This window comes from Pagrus major, chromosome 2 (assembly GCF_040436345.1).
Source record: "Pagrus major chromosome 2, Pma_NU_1.0".
NCBI classification, from domain to species: Eukaryota; Metazoa; Chordata; class Actinopteri; order Spariformes; family Sparidae; genus Pagrus; species Pagrus major.
The window spans coordinates 8,697,981-8,716,712 of record NC_133216.1 but is presented as its reverse complement, the minus strand read 5'-3'; the positions used below and the strand labels follow the sequence as shown (position 1 = coordinate 8,716,712).

General features: G+C 38.4%; 1 protein-coding gene across 1 annotated transcript in view; it reads right to left on the bottom strand.

Annotated features, from left to right (window-relative positions):
* robo2 (roundabout, axon guidance receptor, homolog 2 (Drosophila)) overlaps positions 1 to 18,732 on the bottom strand; it is a 313,492-nt gene that overhangs the window by 244,111 nt on the left and 50,649 nt on the right. The gene's annotated exons all lie outside the window — the stretch shown is intronic.

Below are 18,732 nucleotides of genomic sequence, written 5' to 3'. Positions count from 1 at the left end.
AGTGGGACAGAGGAATGGTGAGAAGGATGATTGGGGGGTTACAACAGGGATCCCCTAATGACAGGTACAGCACAGTGCATACTCTGGAGGACACGCCACTGAAAGATAGAGGAAGTTCTTGCTCTAAAATATTATGTTATTTTTACTGTTACTGCTCTGAGACTATCAGGGAGGTGTTTTTTTGATATTCACAACATTTTTGATATTGGTTTCTCACAGCAATACAGTAAACAATTTTGTTTATTATAATCATTATTATTAATAATTATAAATATTATAAATAATAATAACAACAACAGGTCTCCTCAAAATAATGAATCAATAAATTAAGCTTCAGATCTCAGGTTGAAGCACTCAGTACTTGTGCATCAAAGGATTGATTTTAAAATACTACTTTTACTTGCTTAATTGCTTTATTACTTACTACTTCTACTTTATTAGTTACTTAACAACTTACTTAAGTAGTTCATGTTTAAGGGCCAGATCTCTCCTCTGCTTCTGTATTAAATAAAACCTTCCAAGTGATCTGGAGCTGGTCTGGATGCCTTTCCAAGAGTTAAAACAAAGCTTGTCGAGTAGTTTCAGTGTACCAAATGTCTACAGCAAAAGTCCTTAAGATCTGAAGTCTGTATTTTACAATTAAAGATAAAAAGTTGTCAATGCCTTTTATTACATTTGAGACTATTTCTTTCTGCATTGTAACTGCATGGCACTATACATCTATTCCTTACCGCTACAGTGGAGCTGCTCAGTGGATAGTCATATGAGACTATGGCTGTACCAGGCAGCCCCAGATGTAAATGTGTGTGTAGGTGTGATGGTGTGACTGTGAGACAGGGCAGTTTCTTTTATGCTCAGTCCACCCATGAATAACCCAAGAGTTATTCATAATCATAAACACTGACTGAGCTAAAATAAAATAAACGATGAGCCTGACAACTCTTTTCAGCTGCTCTGTATCTGTAAAGCATAAGCTTTCTTTAAACAATTAATTTGGTACTGCAGCACTCTGTTGCTGTATTTTACATTTACAATAACAAAGACCTGAATCTCAATGTTCCAAACATTTCTGTTTTTTACATATAAATCAAAATCACAATTAGTAAAACTACACAATACAGTGTTTATTACTATATTATTTTTACAGTGAAGTATAAAACTTAAGAGCAGCTGCTTCAAATTTTCATGGTTTTCTTTGCGAAAAGTTTATGTTTTTTTGCTCTGTTGCAGACATAAAATGACGTTCGGAAAATTACTGCTCAAATATTGGTAAAATTTCATAAACTACATAAAATCCAGACAAAAGACAAAAACTTTCTTATGTAATCAGTAATGTGTCACAAAGTTTCTTCTATACAATATAGCTGTTTGAGAGTGGCCAAATAAAGTGCTTCTAATTACAAAGGCTTGTTGCCAGCTGTAGCCAGTTTATATGTATGTATTCATCAAATGCTTCACAACAGCTTTGATCATGAATCAAACAGAGATGATGCTCAACACAATCCACATTTTGGTGCCAATCTTGGAGACCTCAGAAGGGTATAATCCAAACACCACCATAATCTGAGGTACATTGTTGTATGGAAAACATGAAAAACCCTTCTCTCTTCACATGCCAAAGCATTAGATCAGTGTTTTGCCACCCCTAATTGTGGAGATTTCAAACAGAGATAGCGTACAGTATGTGTCTATGTGTTTTGTGTGTGGGGGGTTACAAAATGACTTAATACAGTTAATAAACTGTCACACTTGCGTCAAAATGAAGATTGCTTGTGTTAAAGTGATAATCAGAGAACATCCTGACACAGATAAATCTCAATGGACCAATGTTGTTTAATATTAGAAAGCTTACGAATGCTGAATTACAGCCATTAAAGACTATAGGAATCTAGATAAGGCTTAGATTAAAATGCTGGAGTTAAGATCATCAGTCGCCCAGCGGCAACATTTCTTTTTCAAGGAATAATTAAGCCTTACATTATTAGGACCAAGGGTGTATCCCCACTAATTATCACCCCTCAGTACTACACTCAGCAAGACTGCATTAAAAGCATCTTGCCTAATGCGGTCCTGTTTTAATATTCTGCTGCTTTTTAAAAGACACCCAAATGGCGAGATCAACCTAATCCTGTCATGCAAAATTGACACCCTCGTATGCCATCTGTTTAAATACAGTAAATCTGGTTTAACATAACCGGCTCATAATGAAAAGATAGTAATCCTGTAAATTGGGGCAATGAGAGAGACCAATATCTTTAAATGAAAACTCCAGCTCAGTTTCAGTGCTCCACATTTCCATCTTGGCAGATCGAGTGCCAGTGTAGCCTAATGATGCTTAGGATAATTTTCCATTTGTTTGATGTGTTTCATGGATTCAGGTACAGTTTCCATTAAAGTGGGTCACTCAACATGTAACTGAATACTGGATATGCTTACAGTCAGGCGAATAAAAGCGGTGGCAATGAAGCGGATTATTAGCTACCTGCTGCCAATGAGTAACCGTAAGCACCAGCGATGGAGGTGAAGGGAGAGGATGGGGGTGTTGGGGGATTTTGCAATTTATTATCCTCTGGCAATTAGCCAGGAAATGCTACAGGCCCTTTGATTGTGGGATGTTTAAAAATGGAAGAGATAAGAGAGAGCCACAAATGTAGCAGCCCTTCCTCATGGTAGACACTGGCTGCAGGCGCAAGAGATAGCAGAAGCTCTGATAGTCTCCTAGTCAGACGGAAAGGCCCAGATAGGCAGAGCTGAACTGATCCACTGGTGATAACTCCTGTCAATCAGGCCTTGGGCTTGATTAATACATGCAGCTCATGGGAAAATTAGGCCAAATGGGAGGTTCGATGTGAAGGGTTACAGAGAATTGAGTTATGGAGGATAAGTAGAGGAGATGCAGTAAGGCTATGGCTCGGCTAATGATAAAGAGTGAAAGAGAAACATGCCAGTTAGGTCATCTCTTCCAGGGAACGGAAAGCTCGTCATGGGTGAGGCATTTTGACTGGCTCACCCTGGTCATGTCAGCTTGGGTCAAGGTCACAGTGAATCTGTCACTGTCTTATGGTTTCAATCAAAATTTTGATGAGGGACTTGGTACTGTCCATAACCCTTGCCCTTCACTGTCATGTTTGAAGTCCATCTTTTTGGATCCTGGCCACAGGGACATCTACTGCACTGACTTTTTCATCACATTTAGATTGTGAGCGACAGTTGGACTGAAACCAGGACAATCCATTATTTGAAAACTGATAAGAATGAGAAACAAAGATAGAGTATAATCTAAAATAGGTGAATTTTTAATGTACTGTTAAGGCCCCAAACCATTTAGGAAATGTTTATATAAAAGAGACACATGATTTGTGACATACTATCCAAATGTGTTTTTAAATGATGGACTGGAAAACATGTGCGTTGAACACAGGACCCATTTCAACCTGGCATTAAATGTGGTCTGTGTCAGGGTGCTTTATCTCTGTAATGACATCGGATCATGGGTCTTTACATCGGTCTTGGTATTAATAATCGTCCCCGTTATCGCAATTCTGCCCGCATTATGATGGGATCTCAATATGCACATTAGATCAACGGAGACGGTGGATTTGGTGGTCAAGGGCAGTGAAACTATCTCCTGCTATTAAGCAACACATTTCCTCCTTGCTCTTTAGATGGCCTCCATTCAGTTGAAACAACTTAAACTTTAATTCAAATAAGATATCTTGAAGACATTGTCAAACTGTACAGATTGCATTTATATCTGGCTGAGATCAAATCATACCCAAACCTGCCCGAGATGTGGTGGTCAATCCAATCGGATTCTTACAGCAATGCACCTGTGTGAATTTATATCTGCATTAATTTGCATTTTTCCTCACCAGCAGTGGAATGTGTAAAAAAAAAAAAAAGATGACAAAGGTAACAAATGCATTTGATGCTTGGTAAAACAGACGTGTACACCATTAGTTCTATCACAGCTGATTCTATTCCCACTCTCTGTTTCCCCAACAAGCCTTCTTAACTTGCCCCAAGCACTTCTATTTACTGCATCAGTTTTGCTGTTGTTTACGCTGGATTGGGAGTGTGTTATGAACTGCATTAGTTAGATGCCAAGAAAATAAAAAGAATATCTCTTAGTTCTGCACAAGAATGATTGTTAAAGGATGTTGACACATCTAGGAACAGAGCCGTGTTCACCCACACAATCTGCAGAGGGGGTATGAGTAAAGCAACTTATCCAAGTTATAAAATAGACATTTCATAATAGCAAAACAAAGTGATTATACAGAAGTATCCTTCTGCAGCCCCTTGATATCAGAACCAAAACAGAAACTGCTGTTAACAATCATATTGATTCTTTTTATGCTTATCCCACCATGTTTTACCAGGTGTATTCAATTCACAGCTGTCCTTGAAGCCTTGTACTTCAAGTCAGAACACACTGAGACAAATCTCCCCTACATCCCTTCCCTTCTTTACAGTGTTAACCCTAATGACCCTAGTCAGAGAGGAGCGAGAAAAAACTAATTCAGTGTAACTTTTTAATGTCTGCGGCTGATTAAGATAAAGCCAGCCTGTCTCATCTCCTCGTGATTCTCTTTCTCACTCCCCTCTGGAGCCAATTTTGTTTGGTTAGGAAGAGTGGTAGATAAAGCTGAGAGCTGGCAAGTTCTCTAATCTGAGGAGCAGTTGGGGTGACATGGGGGAGTAGTGTGCTCTCAAAGCATGGACAGATAAAAAAAGGCTATGATTGTGATCAGGAGTTTGATGTTGGGTGTAAGATAACAAAGACAGCTCGTCATCCCAATGGGACGAGGTTGAGGATAAAACCGCCCCCTCTGCCTTTTTTCTGGTTTAACTGAGTCGGGGGCTTAAGCCAACAAAAGTAGTTGTGAGGGGAAATGTGAATTGGCAACAAAAGGTGATCTTCATTTCTTCTCCAAATTGTCATATTCAGATCGTATGTTATTTCCTTGAGAAATAAATAGGGTCTTTCTCAAACCAGACCCTCCCATCTCCCACTCTGCCAGTACACTTGGGAGTCTAACTGTTTGTAATAACACTCACGGCTGAATGATACGCCCTTCATTAAGGTGTAGGAAAGCGGCAAGCTTCGGGACGAAGTTCTCACTCTCTGGCAGAAACAGGAACTGTCATACATTTTTGTAACAATTGTTTCATATCAGCATCTTTTTTTTGTAAACATCTTCCCGTTTTTCACACTAATTTTTGAAAGCAACTTGATTTATGCGACAGTTCCTGTAAATATACAACACTCCATCGAACAAAAACGACAAGGGAAAGGTCTACTTGATCTTAAATACAATGTAGCCTTTCAATTCTTAACATCTGTATAACAACATTAAATGTCTATCTTTGATCAGTTCAAGTTTGTACAGGTAGTCACACAGAACTTGAATTTTCGTGGACACAACACGGCATTAATTCAGCATAGACGTAGACTCACCTTTGGAGGGTTTTATAACCCACTTCTACTCACTGCTAATTGGTTTGGGATGGCACTTCATGTAGCACACCGTCCACATAGACGGGCAAACAGATTGGAAGTGGGAGAAGGTGTTGGGGGGTTTAAGAAATGCCCATTCATACAAAATGTTCTAGCATATTCCTTCACTAATTGTGAAGATGAGTGGCGGTGAACTTCTGAAGTGTTTGAAGACACTGATTTGGTGCTACTTGAGGACTTTTATGTGAAGATGTGTATGCAATGATAAAGGTGTATGCCACACACACCTGAAACTAGGTGCAACTGCAACCACAGAATTGTAGTGAAACAGCACATGGGTGTGGTCAACTATTCTTTATAATTTTGGTGAGGCAGAATTTCCAGAGGCAACCAGTGCTAATACTGCTGCTCCACCCACCCCTGCACAAGCAGAATCCTTTGGCTCCATGAAACTATCAAACAAGTACGAATGCAAACAGCATTTGCCCAACATGTTCAACAGCAAACAAATGGAATCATGCCAAACATAAATGTTTTTGTCTGCTATTACGCAACTGTTAATCCATTTAAAAGGGGTTTCAAATAAAAGATGCATTCAACACAGGCTTTATCAGACTCCTGACAAAAAGTATTATTTAAAATTGTTTACAAAGAAACAATGAAAGACAAGAAAAAAGCAAAAGGACTGCAAATACAAAACAACAGGAGAAAGTAAAATTAATGTACTAATGGAACAAACATTCTGTTAGGAGCCATTATCCACAGTTATGTAATCATGGGGTTGAGATAATAATTATTTTAATTATTCATAGTAACAGGATTATTTACAAGGGGTAAACCTGCAGAGTAGCAATGAGGTAGCAAGTCCAGTTAAAAAAAAAAAGCTCTTCCCTCAAGGCGCACTGAAGTAACCCATTACAGCACATACAATAAAATATTCATATGTGATCATGATGGCCTATTTACAGGAGCACCACACCTTTATTCGAGCCACTGTACACTACAGCTAAGTGGATAGAGAACATTTGGGCCTCATCTACCACAATAAGCCACTGTGTGGCCATCTGTTTGAAAATCTGTAGTTCGTTTAAGCCACAGTAGATGCACAGTTACAGTACTAATATGATGAATATGTATCATGCTCCTGCATCTGTTTGGTTGCCTTTGCAGAGCCTAAAAACTAAAAAGTGAGAGGCTAGGTTCTTCAGTAATTAGTCTTTTGAGTAATATGTCCATGTATATCTTGATAAAAATGGTCAATATTAAGCTTCATTTTCATCTTTTTCATTACAATATTGTACAAATAGATAGAGATAGAGACAGAGAAAACATAAAATACAATGTAATACATATAATATTCTGGCTGATAAACATATTAGAATAAAGCATTAAATTGTTGGGAATGAGGCCTTTGTGATTCTAGGGTGTAAGTAGGTTGTTTTCCATAATATCCCATCATTAGATTCACCTGTGGTGGCAAACTGTCAACTCGCATCTGCTCATTCATCTGTTAGAGTCAAAGTCTATCCTCTCAGCTGGTACTGTAGGCTGCCACCGAGCACAGATTTGGGGCATGTGTGGGCATGGATGAAATTATCTTCATTAATTGGAACAGTGCTCCAATATGCTAATGGCGTCTTCTTAATCACAAACGCATGTCGACTGCAAAAAGATTTTGTCGCTGTCGACAAACTCAATAACTACATCTCGGAAGCTGTCCAACTAAGTGCTGGAAACATTTCAAGCATTATTAGCAACAAAAGTGAGACCATTGGAGAATTTTGTGGTGAACGATCACAGTCAGCAGCTACTTGAGTTACACAGAGATTGAACCTGCTTGTCAAAATGCAGCTCTGCAGTTTTACTTCTCGGCTCTTTGCAGAGTAACACCTCTCCTGAGCTCTCGTTTATAAGCAGTGACACTTTCCACCAGCTTTTCATGGCTCCTTGGAGACCCTTATTTGCTATGCAAGTGTAGCAGAGCAGCAAGTTCAGCCTCCAATGATTCTGCATGATATGAAGTGAGGTGCCCTGCTTTCTTTTGTACGAGCAGGTGTTATTCAAACTAAGACTAGTTTGTCAGGACTTAAAATAAGATGACAACAAGAGTGTTGACAGAGTACGGGATAACAAATGGCTATTTATAGACAAGACGAAGCTATTCAGACCATCAACAACAGAACAGAGAAACACAAATACTTTAATCTCTACCAAAGGGTCCAGTTATGTTCCTCAGACGGCAAACAAACATTTATTCCATTGCACAAATGTAAGTTTGTCCAAACATCACCTTATAGCACGTTAAAATCTTCAAGCTCTATTCAGCGCTGAAGCTACAGTGAAGGATAAGAGCTTCTCAGGGAGCCAGACAGCCATTCTTCTTCAAAATTTGCATATCCTACTGAGACAAGCTTGGCTTCAAATTCAAAAGGACAGAAAAAGAAACAAACACATACAAAAGCAAAGCGCATTCACCAAGCCTTTGTATTTGAATAATCCAAGGCTCTATGTCTTAAATATTTTTGCTATGGGAATCCAAGTAGGTGTTTAATGTATAGAAATATTTAATGGCTGGTGTGGTTGATATTGTGAATGAATGGAGAGATTAAGACATGGCTATTGTAGTAACATACTCTAGAACTGCAGAATATTGGCTGTTTCTGTTCTAATTGAAAAAAAAAATTGAGCCAAGAGGTATTTCTGCTGACTGACTCATTCCTAGGCTCTAATGCTCTTAAAAAGAGCTTGCAGAGTTGCATGTCGTTTGCTATCATGGCAGTGATGCACTGGTGCTGATCCCTAAATAAGATTTCATCCCCTGCTCCATGGATTAGAGTAGTGAAAAGATTCAACTGTAACATATTATCTCCTCCACATGTGAAAAAAATGGAGGGGAATCCATGGCTTTAAGACTGTGATATGTCTGTTACAGTCTTACACTGCTACTGACACAGTCCCTCAAATTTCAAGGTCTGTTGTAACAATTGAAACCACCGGGGGAAAAGAGTCAAGAGCAATGACATACAGGACTTACTTACTTCAGTCAAGTTTGAAAACTGAGTAGGCTTGCTTCCGTGCTCTCTGCTTTCTCACACTGTCAACTGGAGCTGACAGAACAAAACAGTATAGTGCCACCTGATATCCCACCACTCACTGTTCCCCAGCCCCTTCTAATAATAGTCTGGATTGAAGATGGCCCCCCGAGTGTATTCTGCATCTGCATTTTCCGCAGTTTGGAGCAAAATGGGCTTAAATCCATCATCTTTTTATAGTGTGCTTTTTTCTTTGTATTCACCATGCTTGCTTGCACCATTCATGATATGCCAACACATTAAAGTGCCTTCTGGACATGCACCTCCTTATGTACATGTCTGTCTCATGTCTGAGAGAGAGACCCCAAATAACTTTTATAGGGTAGAGTAAAAGTAACAGCGCTACTGAATGAGTCTGAATTAGGGCGGGGCATGTTACCCTGCTGTGGGACGAGGGAAGGGAGAATAACAGATATGCTGATCGCACTAAAAACACTCAGGATAAGTTGATCATGGTGAATGTCCATTATCAGGATAATCGTGAATATGAATGACTTGAAAAAGACAGCTATTTCATTACTGTACTGCGCTATATAGCTTATTTAGAATTGCCACAAGGGTGAAGCCTGCATCTTTTCAGTCATTCAAAAATCCTAAACCTGTCACCAAAGCTGACGGCATAGGCTGCCCCCACAAGTTAAATTGGATATGAAAAGATTCATTCATCACCTCCAGTTTGCTCCATCTCTGTTAGCACAATATTCTTTCTTAACAAAATGCAAGGTCAAGTGAATCAAGTATGTTTTAGTGACAACACAAGAGGTTTAAGCATATTTTGATGATAATCTGGATTATCTCGTAAATTGCAATTTTTACCCAGTCCTAGCATTTCTGCTGTGCTTTTGAATAGATTTAAAATATCAAAATATATATTGTGTATTGTGATACATACTAAGAATATTGTGATTTTATCTAAAGTCAATATTGCACAGCCCTTGTCTGAACTGAATGCAGGTAGATAAATATAAAAAGTGAAACATGCATAGAGAAAAATTAAATGCATGTTGTATTCTGCCTCATTTAGAGTATTGTCATCCATTTTATGTTAATATGCAAGTTTTATTTAAAGGTTAAGCAAAAAAACAAAACCTTCGTATGAGCACAATTCCAATCAGACCAGCATGTCCTCACTACTATAATGAATACCAACCAAAACACTTTACATTAGGGCATATAGGAATTCATTGTGGACTGATGGACATGATAAAATAAGGAGCAGAATTCACTATCTAATAAATGATGGAAATTATTAAGGGATTCACTGACAGAAATTCAATACTCCATGAAAAAATAAGTTTTAAAATCCATCACTGATGCAGCCTTTGAAAGAAGTGACAACACTCCTCCTTCTTGATATCATTACTTTTGAACTACCGCTGTTCAGAAGCAGCTCACTCTTGCACTCCAAATGGCAAACATCACTCTCCTGTCATGCCTGAATAAAGCTGTAAGAAACATTTACATAAAAGTCACCTAATGACCAAAGGCTTGTTTTTTAATCCATGAAGTAGGACTGCAGGATATGATTAAACAAAAACAAAATCATATTGCGATTATTTTATTTTCCATTTTTTTAAATCATGACTTTGTGACATTTGTCAGGGTCTATATCAAACAAACATGTTTTCTTACATCTGGAGAACAACATTTGTGGGACAGGGCATCTCTGCAGCACTACAATACTTCATCATAATACTGTTTTGTCACACATTTTACCTTCGTCAAAAATCTAATAATATTTTTGATTAATTGTGCAACCCTAACATGAAGCCAGCAATGTTACTTATTCCATGTCTAAAAAGGGCTAAAGCTTTAGCAGCAAGTAAAGTGTGGGACTGTGCTATTCACTCTAACACCTTTCAGGGCATTACATGTAGGTAATGGTGAGGTGGTTCATTAAGCTGAGCCGGTGGTGTAGCTGTAACATTTCCTCAGCTGAGTGGTCCGGGTGGAGGGCTCTGATGGCTTCCCACACTGCACAGCTGGAGGCGAGTGGCTCTCGGCTGCCTGACCTGTCATCTGAGCAGAAACAGGTGAAGCCATTCTTTGTTGCACCTCTACACCTCCTCAAGTGTGCTAAACTGCAGTTATATGGATATTGCGGTGCTGCTCAGTCACAGAGGTGAGGTCAATAGTGTGAACAAAGAATTTGCAATGGAATTAGTGGTGGCTACTTCGAGGAAAATTAATGTACTGGGGTACAAGCATTCATTGACAGGAAGAAAGAGCTGAGGAAATTCACACTATGGTGGTTTTACAGTCTACACTTCACAGCAAACTGTTTTTCTACACAGAAAAGGGGCATGCACTAACAAGGCACATGGTAAAGATTTCCACTATGATATAAGCCAAGAAATGTACTCCACTATACTGTCACTGGCATCTCTATTTCTAGCTCACTCAAGCCTCTGGACCTGCCCCGCCTTTCTCCTCAAATTAGCTTTTCACCTTTAATTATCCTGTGTCTGGCGTGGCGCAGAGTCGAGACAATGTTGCACACTCCCATTAACGCAAAAAAACCTGTTTGGAGAAAACAAATGCCTTCTGCTTCCCTTTTTGAAGTTCGTTTAACAATGTCCTCGAGCCACCATTTTCCAATGTGTGAGGAAGTGCCGGCAAACAAGACATCCATCAAATTGACAGACAAAACAAATTACAAGGCAAACAGAACCTTAATGTGTCACCAGAGCTAATGGTGTCAAGGCTGGTTGGCAGTAGACCCAGACACTTGCATGCTGCTGCTGTCACACTCATATGGCCTTGCTCTTCAACTCGCAAAAACGCCCAACTGAAGAGGAGAGAGGAATGGCTTCTGGATAACACTCAGGTATTAACACCCTACACACTATTAACAATGCATCAAACTTAGATTCATAAAAGTCCATTAAACCGCAGCGAGTCAGAACAAGAGGCTTTCATGCAGGTATGATCTATGTGTACTGTGGCCTGTGCTCACAAGTGAGATTATTCTTTAAATGAATGATGCAGTCTCCCTAAAGCCAATAAAAGTGTAATTACATGCCTTGGGCCTTGGTGACGAAGCCTGTGCTGGTGACAGCTATCTAGAAATGAGGAAGAAAGGATTACCTTCACTTTTCATCTAGCAATGGCATGATCATCTCTCCACAGGGGTCACCTTGGACGAAATGCCACAATTTTACCAGTCATTAAACTCTTAATCCAGCCTCAGTGTGCAGACTTCCATCTCATCTTTCAAAGCATCCTCTGCCTTATATCACTTCATGCTGCCATTGCATCATAGCCACCCATTACGAACGAAAGCAAAGGTGAGAAACCTCTGCTGGAACAGTTATGACACAGAAGAAGCCAGAGATTGAAGTTCACAGTGATTCAACATTTTCTCATTTCATACATTTTATAGGCTTAAGCAGAAAATGATCCTTGGCAGGTAAAGCAATGTCCTGAGAATTACTTTGTTTTACACTCATCGCCTTCAGGTTAATATTCTACACGTTATTTTGGTCTCTGCATGAAATCGTGCTCTTGAACCATCGCGGGGCATCAGCTGGAAGATTGCAGAGATCACTTGTTAATATTCCTCCTGCTGTATTTGCAAAGCGAAGCCATTATATATTCAGAGATGGGGAGATATTTTTCATGGCAGGCAAACTGAACATGATAAATTGGACAATAAACACTCTAATCCAGCAACACAAAAGTGCACAGAGGCACAATGCTGCACTAAATACGACTTCACAATGACAACCTCCAAAGCAACACTGCCAGTCGCAGGAGCACAGTGCTCACTAAGAATATCATGGTCACACTCACATGCAGGTGTTTATTATACAATCACTTCTTTTGATAATTGAAATTTATATTGCGTAGCAGCTCATAGCCCATACAGAACTGGATTTCTTACTGTGACGAACATAATGAAGGTCTTTGTCTCACCCAACCTGCTATTAGCCATTATGTCCATTTTAATTTATTCTGAAAATTAACAACACAATATTCCAAATTAAACTCTGCTAGGTAGCTTGAAGGGTTTCTTCATGATGGTTTTTTGAAAATGCTAGAAAACGCTGGTTCTCCATAACTGTGGGACTCAGATTCAGATGTTTGCAAGTTTGCTGTGCCAGTGGAGCTCCAATTTTAAGGCAGGAGGCTTAAAATCAATAAGAATATATTTACAGGCGTTGCAATTCAAAATATTGTAAGAACAAACTTTTTATCACAACAACCAAATTATACTGCCAGACACTGATTACAGTTCTTACCTAAGAGCATCTATGTTAAAATGTCTATAATCACTTCACAACATGCTTCACTGCAGTTAGAAGCTTTCATACACACACTGAATACTAAAAAAAACCCTTTTACAAGTGCAAAGGCTGTTTTTTTTTAGTTTGAAAAACCCACATCTCTAATCGTTATAGCCCGACCACAGAAACCACTCTTGCCTGTCTCCCAGTCCTATCTGTTTTTGTAAAGAAGTTGTACAATGTTTTTTTTCTGTTTTTGTCAGAAATGTAGCTTCTTTATTAAGATCTTCGACAAAATTTTCCGCTTTGCTAATGCAGAAACTAGCACGTACAGTATGGTGGAAGCAATATTTAGTTAATTTAATATGTAATTCTTTAGTACATACAGTACTGAATTTGCCAGTGTCAAATGCGAGCACAACAGTGTGATTTTTAATGATACTCAACCCTACAACGTGACAAGATCTATTATATTCTCAATAAACTGTATTAAAACATTTATTTCAACGACCTGGCTCATACAAGACAAAAAAACTAAGTGCATGAAATTTATTAACAAAGATGGAACTACAAGGAAGTCTAACTTGAAACAACAACTCGTATCCATAGTTTCAAAAGTGCTTCATGTATCTGCTCTTCCAGCATGAGGATTACTTTGGAAAACTAAATACTGTGCTGCTGGAGTTCACTGCTGGTGGTAACTCAATAATGGCAACTCGCTGATAATATGGTCATATTTAAACATGACCGATAACACAGCTGTGATTTTAATCAATCAATCTTAGTAATGAGAACAGGAAGTTAATCCATTGTTATGCATTATTCGTCAGTAAATTAAGGTCTTTGGGGTTAATTAACTAGTGGGCTAAGGACAATGTTAATAATGCAGCACTAATATAGGGCAGGTAATAACACACTTGAGAATGTCCTTCTCAACTCCAGCTTTCAGTTCTTCTCGAAGTAGAATTTAGTAGATATATCCAGACAGTTCTGCTGTACTAAGACATCCTTTTCACAGTAACAGACATTAACACTGCTTTAGGTTGATCTGAGTGTACATTGATGTGATGGCACTCTATAACAGAAAATATCATTGACCCTGTTACAACAGAAAATACCTCCATCCAAAAATAACCAAATAGCTGTGTACAATTTCTTGAAAAGTAATGAATGGCAGTGACTGATTGTCAGATTTAAACTTAATCACCCAAAACACATTTCCCTACACCACTGACCGATTAATTTTCTCATCATTGTCTGGGTGGATATATTATTTTTACTTTGAAATGAGAAGACAAGATAATTAGTCATCAGTACAATTACTTCACTGATGACTGCTTCAAAAGCAAAATGGCAAAGCAATTAAGTTACTCCAAATGTTTGGATTCCTACTGTGAAGTTCAGCTGCTATGAAAAACATTGTATTTCAGGATGGGGGCGAGCAGTCTATGTTTTTGTGCCCCTGCTGAACTGTGCAGTGTGCATGTCTAGGCTTGGCAGTTGAACTGGTGAGTTTCACCCAAAACAAACCCTGAAACAAAGTTGCTTGAGATGCCAATGAACAATGAATGATCTTTACATCATACTTTACTTTTAGAACTGCAGCATGATTGAGCTTGACAACAAAAATCATCATGAATGCAGCATTTTGGCAGCACATTATTACTGACAACTACAAACAGCTGCCTTCTTATAAGCTACTCTGAGCTAATCTTTTCAAATAGTGCATCTAACTCGGGATGCAAATCTTCAGCAATTTCCTTCATCGCTTGCCACATAAATGATTATAATTTTATTATGTGATGATGATTTGCTTTTGAAATATTTCAACAAAAACACAATTTTTCTCTACCTTCATGAAATGTTTTAGTCGCCTAAATCTAACAACACGTGGGACACAGCACGGGAACTCCAGTGTCAAAGTCATGTACAGTGATCATGATCATCAACCCAGACCTCCTTCCAGTGACGTTACCAACAAATACAGACCATGCATGATTACCTTATATTAAGGAATTGCACTGCAATTTCATAAATGCCACTAGAACACACCCAAAAGGCACATTTAAAAAAAAATGACTGAACAGCATGTGCCATTTTGGTGACATCTTTGTGAGGGCAAAAGAAGAGATCTGGATAAGACGCAAGCTACTGCAAAATGTAAAGTGGGCCTTTGTAGACACCTTAATCTGGCAGTGAAAATCCCTCGCTTCATATAAATACTGCACTGACATATTAAGCCAGAGCTTTTTGCAGCATCTCCTGGGGTCCAAAATGACATTCAGCATCTGGTTGGACATACTTCCTACTGCACATGGGAGAGGCAAAATGTAGCTCCCTTTCTTTCCATGTACTCAAATCTGACCTAACAGACTGCCTAGAGCTACTATAAAGAACAACACTGATGCTTTCCTGATGTTGCTAGATATCAGTGTGGATCTCTTTTAGATAGAAGGTTTGGTCAGGATTTAGACTATCAAAACAACAACAAAACACTCCGAGTTCAGATGCAGTTTATCTTGACATCACACCTCAACAACCTGTCCTGACGGCAGAACCAGGCTGTTTCAAGTCTGCAACTCCAAGAGGGCTGACGATGCTAACTTGCTGCATGTGGTGACATCATGTGCATACCCTCTACAACATTATAGATACTCCTGGCTTTTATTACAGTGCACTGTGTCAACTCAATCTGTGCATCTATTTGTACAATCCTTGAATAAAAATTGAAGAAATTTAAGCATCAAATTTAACTCTTGGCCTTGGATACAATATGTCGACAACACATTTCTTAGTTCAAGGTCCATTAAGAAAGAAAGATTTGTTTACCTGAAGGCTGTCACAAGTACTAATGCACTTGTCAAAGTTGCACACTGTCAGCAGAACATTCATAACAAAATACAGGCAGGAGATTATATTACCATCTTACTGGACATAGAGCTTGGTATTTATTGACTGATTACATCAGCTTAACACACATCAAACTAGAGGCCAATGACTATTAAAGACAGAGAGAGTCTCTTGCCATTTTCTTAGATGAGCGTGCCTTTTCACACATGTAGCATACAACAGAGTACAGTTCTGTTAACATCTGGTTCAACTGCTTCGGACATTTGCGTTCACACAGTTCCTCAGGGTATCGTCCGGAAAAGTTCAGTGCAGCAGTGCATGTGTGAATAGGGCTTCTTTTAATGACAGGAAGTTAGAATAACACCAGAATGTTCCTTAAAGTGATGTCCCTGTGTTAGACTATTCCTGTTTTTTAATGTGCACCTCCAGCACAGGCGGCCTTATCTGCATCCCAGCTCTGTGCTGGCGCAGGATGAGGCTGTTGCTTGACACACAATATTGGACAAGACAGTAACATGGAACATTTAGAGGAGGATAGAGAGGGTACCGTCGCACCAGGCTTGCCAGCTGTGATAATGATGTATAATTTAATTGAAGGCTGTGCTTCTATCCTCCATAGAACTCAAACTGCTCTTCTCTTGTCAATGCATTATTCAGGCTAATGGTGACCCTGAAATAGAAAAAAGCTTCTTATCTCTTTAAAGTTTTATTGCAGAGAGCAAAGAGAGGTAAGGAGGTATATGGAAAGAAAGTGAGTTAGAGTGAGGCAGAGAGTCACAGATAAGGTACAAAAAAAGCTTACTGAGATATAGTTCTGTCTACTGACAGGCTTTGTGAAGGATTCCTGCTTCTGACCATGACAGCGTCATCTTCCTGGCAACAGTAGAAAAATTCAATTGGGCAGAGACTCGATGATGTTACTCTATTCTGAACTGATGACACTTCTATGGCAATGGCAAGATTTTTCAAAAAGTAAATGCCTTGGACTTTAAATTAAAGAAGAAGCTTTACTACTCTCCTCTCCAGACAACCTCAGTCTTACTGCTGTAATTACAAAGATTCAAATAAAAAATTTAAACAGCAAAACTCGTGTCATCACCAGCAGGACCACCATCATCATCATCTCTAGTCAGCGAATGAGAGAGAGAGAAGCAAGATGGAAAGATATGAAGCGCAGTAAAGCACCCATGCATACACTATTAAACATGGACCATCTTCACATGTGAACAAGCGGCTACACTCGCATCTTGGTCGTAGCCAAGTCAGGGAAAGACAGGGTGAAAGGGTCCCAGGCAGTAAAACGCAACCACTTCAATCCATCACACTAAGTTGTCATATTTACAGTCTGAAATTCGCCCATAAAACACTGTTATTGTAAAGTGTAATTTCCACTGCAATTAGAAATCAGCTTCATTAGAGGACGTGTGACTGGAATGTGGCAATTAAACTGTGCTGTATGGCAAGTGGGTTGGGGGCTGGGGTGGTGAGGAGGAGGAAGTGCAATACCCAATGATGGCACTTTACCAGTTTACTGAATCAGTTATTTCATTGCCTCAGTCTATAATTGCAGACAATAAGTAATCATTCTTCAGATTAATCCAACTGCAATGCAACTTTATATTTTTACCTTATGATAAATCTCGTATTCAAAAGATTAGAAAAGCTAGTTTTTAAAAGACAATATGTTTAACTTCATATTGTCAAGATTATTGAACCTGTCACAGTGTATACTGTAGAATACTATTATATATAATATAGTATAGTATAGTATACAGTACAATATATTATAGTAACTATTTGAATTACACACATTTGCAAAATAGTATGTAATAAATGAGACAGATATTATTATTAGAGGAGTATTAGTAGTAGCATATATAATATCAATAATAATAATAATAATAATAATAATAATAATAATAATAGATGTCATGTTGCAATAGGAGTGACATTTGACTTGTGACTAGTCAAATGTCCTTCTATGGAAGACCCTGTCTAATGATCCTAATGTCTCTTATCTTCACATTCAGTTACTTTCAGGTTGCTTGGCTTTAAGACAACTTTATCTTGAAATTGGTGAAGATCATGAAGGTTAAATAGGTTTAGGCCTTGTAGGACAAACATAATCAGTAAAATCCATTCCAAATCAACATGCTTAGCTTGTATCAGTGATCTTTTTGCTCTTATCTGTCTGAAAAAAAAAGAAAAAAAGAAAGAAATAAAAACACAAAGACACAGCTCATATAAACGCAGGAGACCTTGCACTGCCAACATGCAGTTTTGAACATTGGCGTACAAACTAAATAGGTTATTCTGCTGAACTTTAAAACAGTATTATCAACACAAAGAGATCTAAGACAATGGCCATTCAAAGCTGCAACGACAGGGTTATTCACACAGAAACAGAAAGCCAACTTAACATGTACAAACATACAGTAGGTTAGATGCCAAAGACCAACTAATATGTGAATATTGTAGACACATTTTGTCTGAACTACATTTAGCTACTCAGGTTCAGAATCCTGGTGATGTGCATTCTAGCTCACTGCTATCACTTACTGCGGCCAAATGAATACAACAGAGCCATAGATAATTTAGGTCATTAGTAACACCTGTGCTTTTCTTACTATAACAAGACAAAATGTCCTCTATCATGACTAGACAGGTGACAAAATAACCCAAAAACTATAATGTTGCGGATCTTGGACCACTTAACTGTTATATTTTAGCACCATATGTCAAAGTTTTACAAACGCTAGAAATATATGTTGTTTGCAAGAAGAACACATTTCTCTCTAATTATATAATGATATGTTAATGTTATTGTAATTATGCTTGCATAATTCTTACATTTTTTAAGCGAATGTCTACTTTACATAGATGTACTGTATGTTACATATTAAGATTTTTTACAACACCTCATAGTAAAACAGAGCAATGCTATAATACATTCAAACAATTTGAATTGATTTGATTTGATTACAGACCTCTGCCACTCTAAATTGTGTAGCAATGACATTTACCTAATCTTGAGTCAATTCTGTTGCCACTGTATCTGTAATCTCGCCCACACTTTCTAGCTTGTACACATTGCATTTATTTC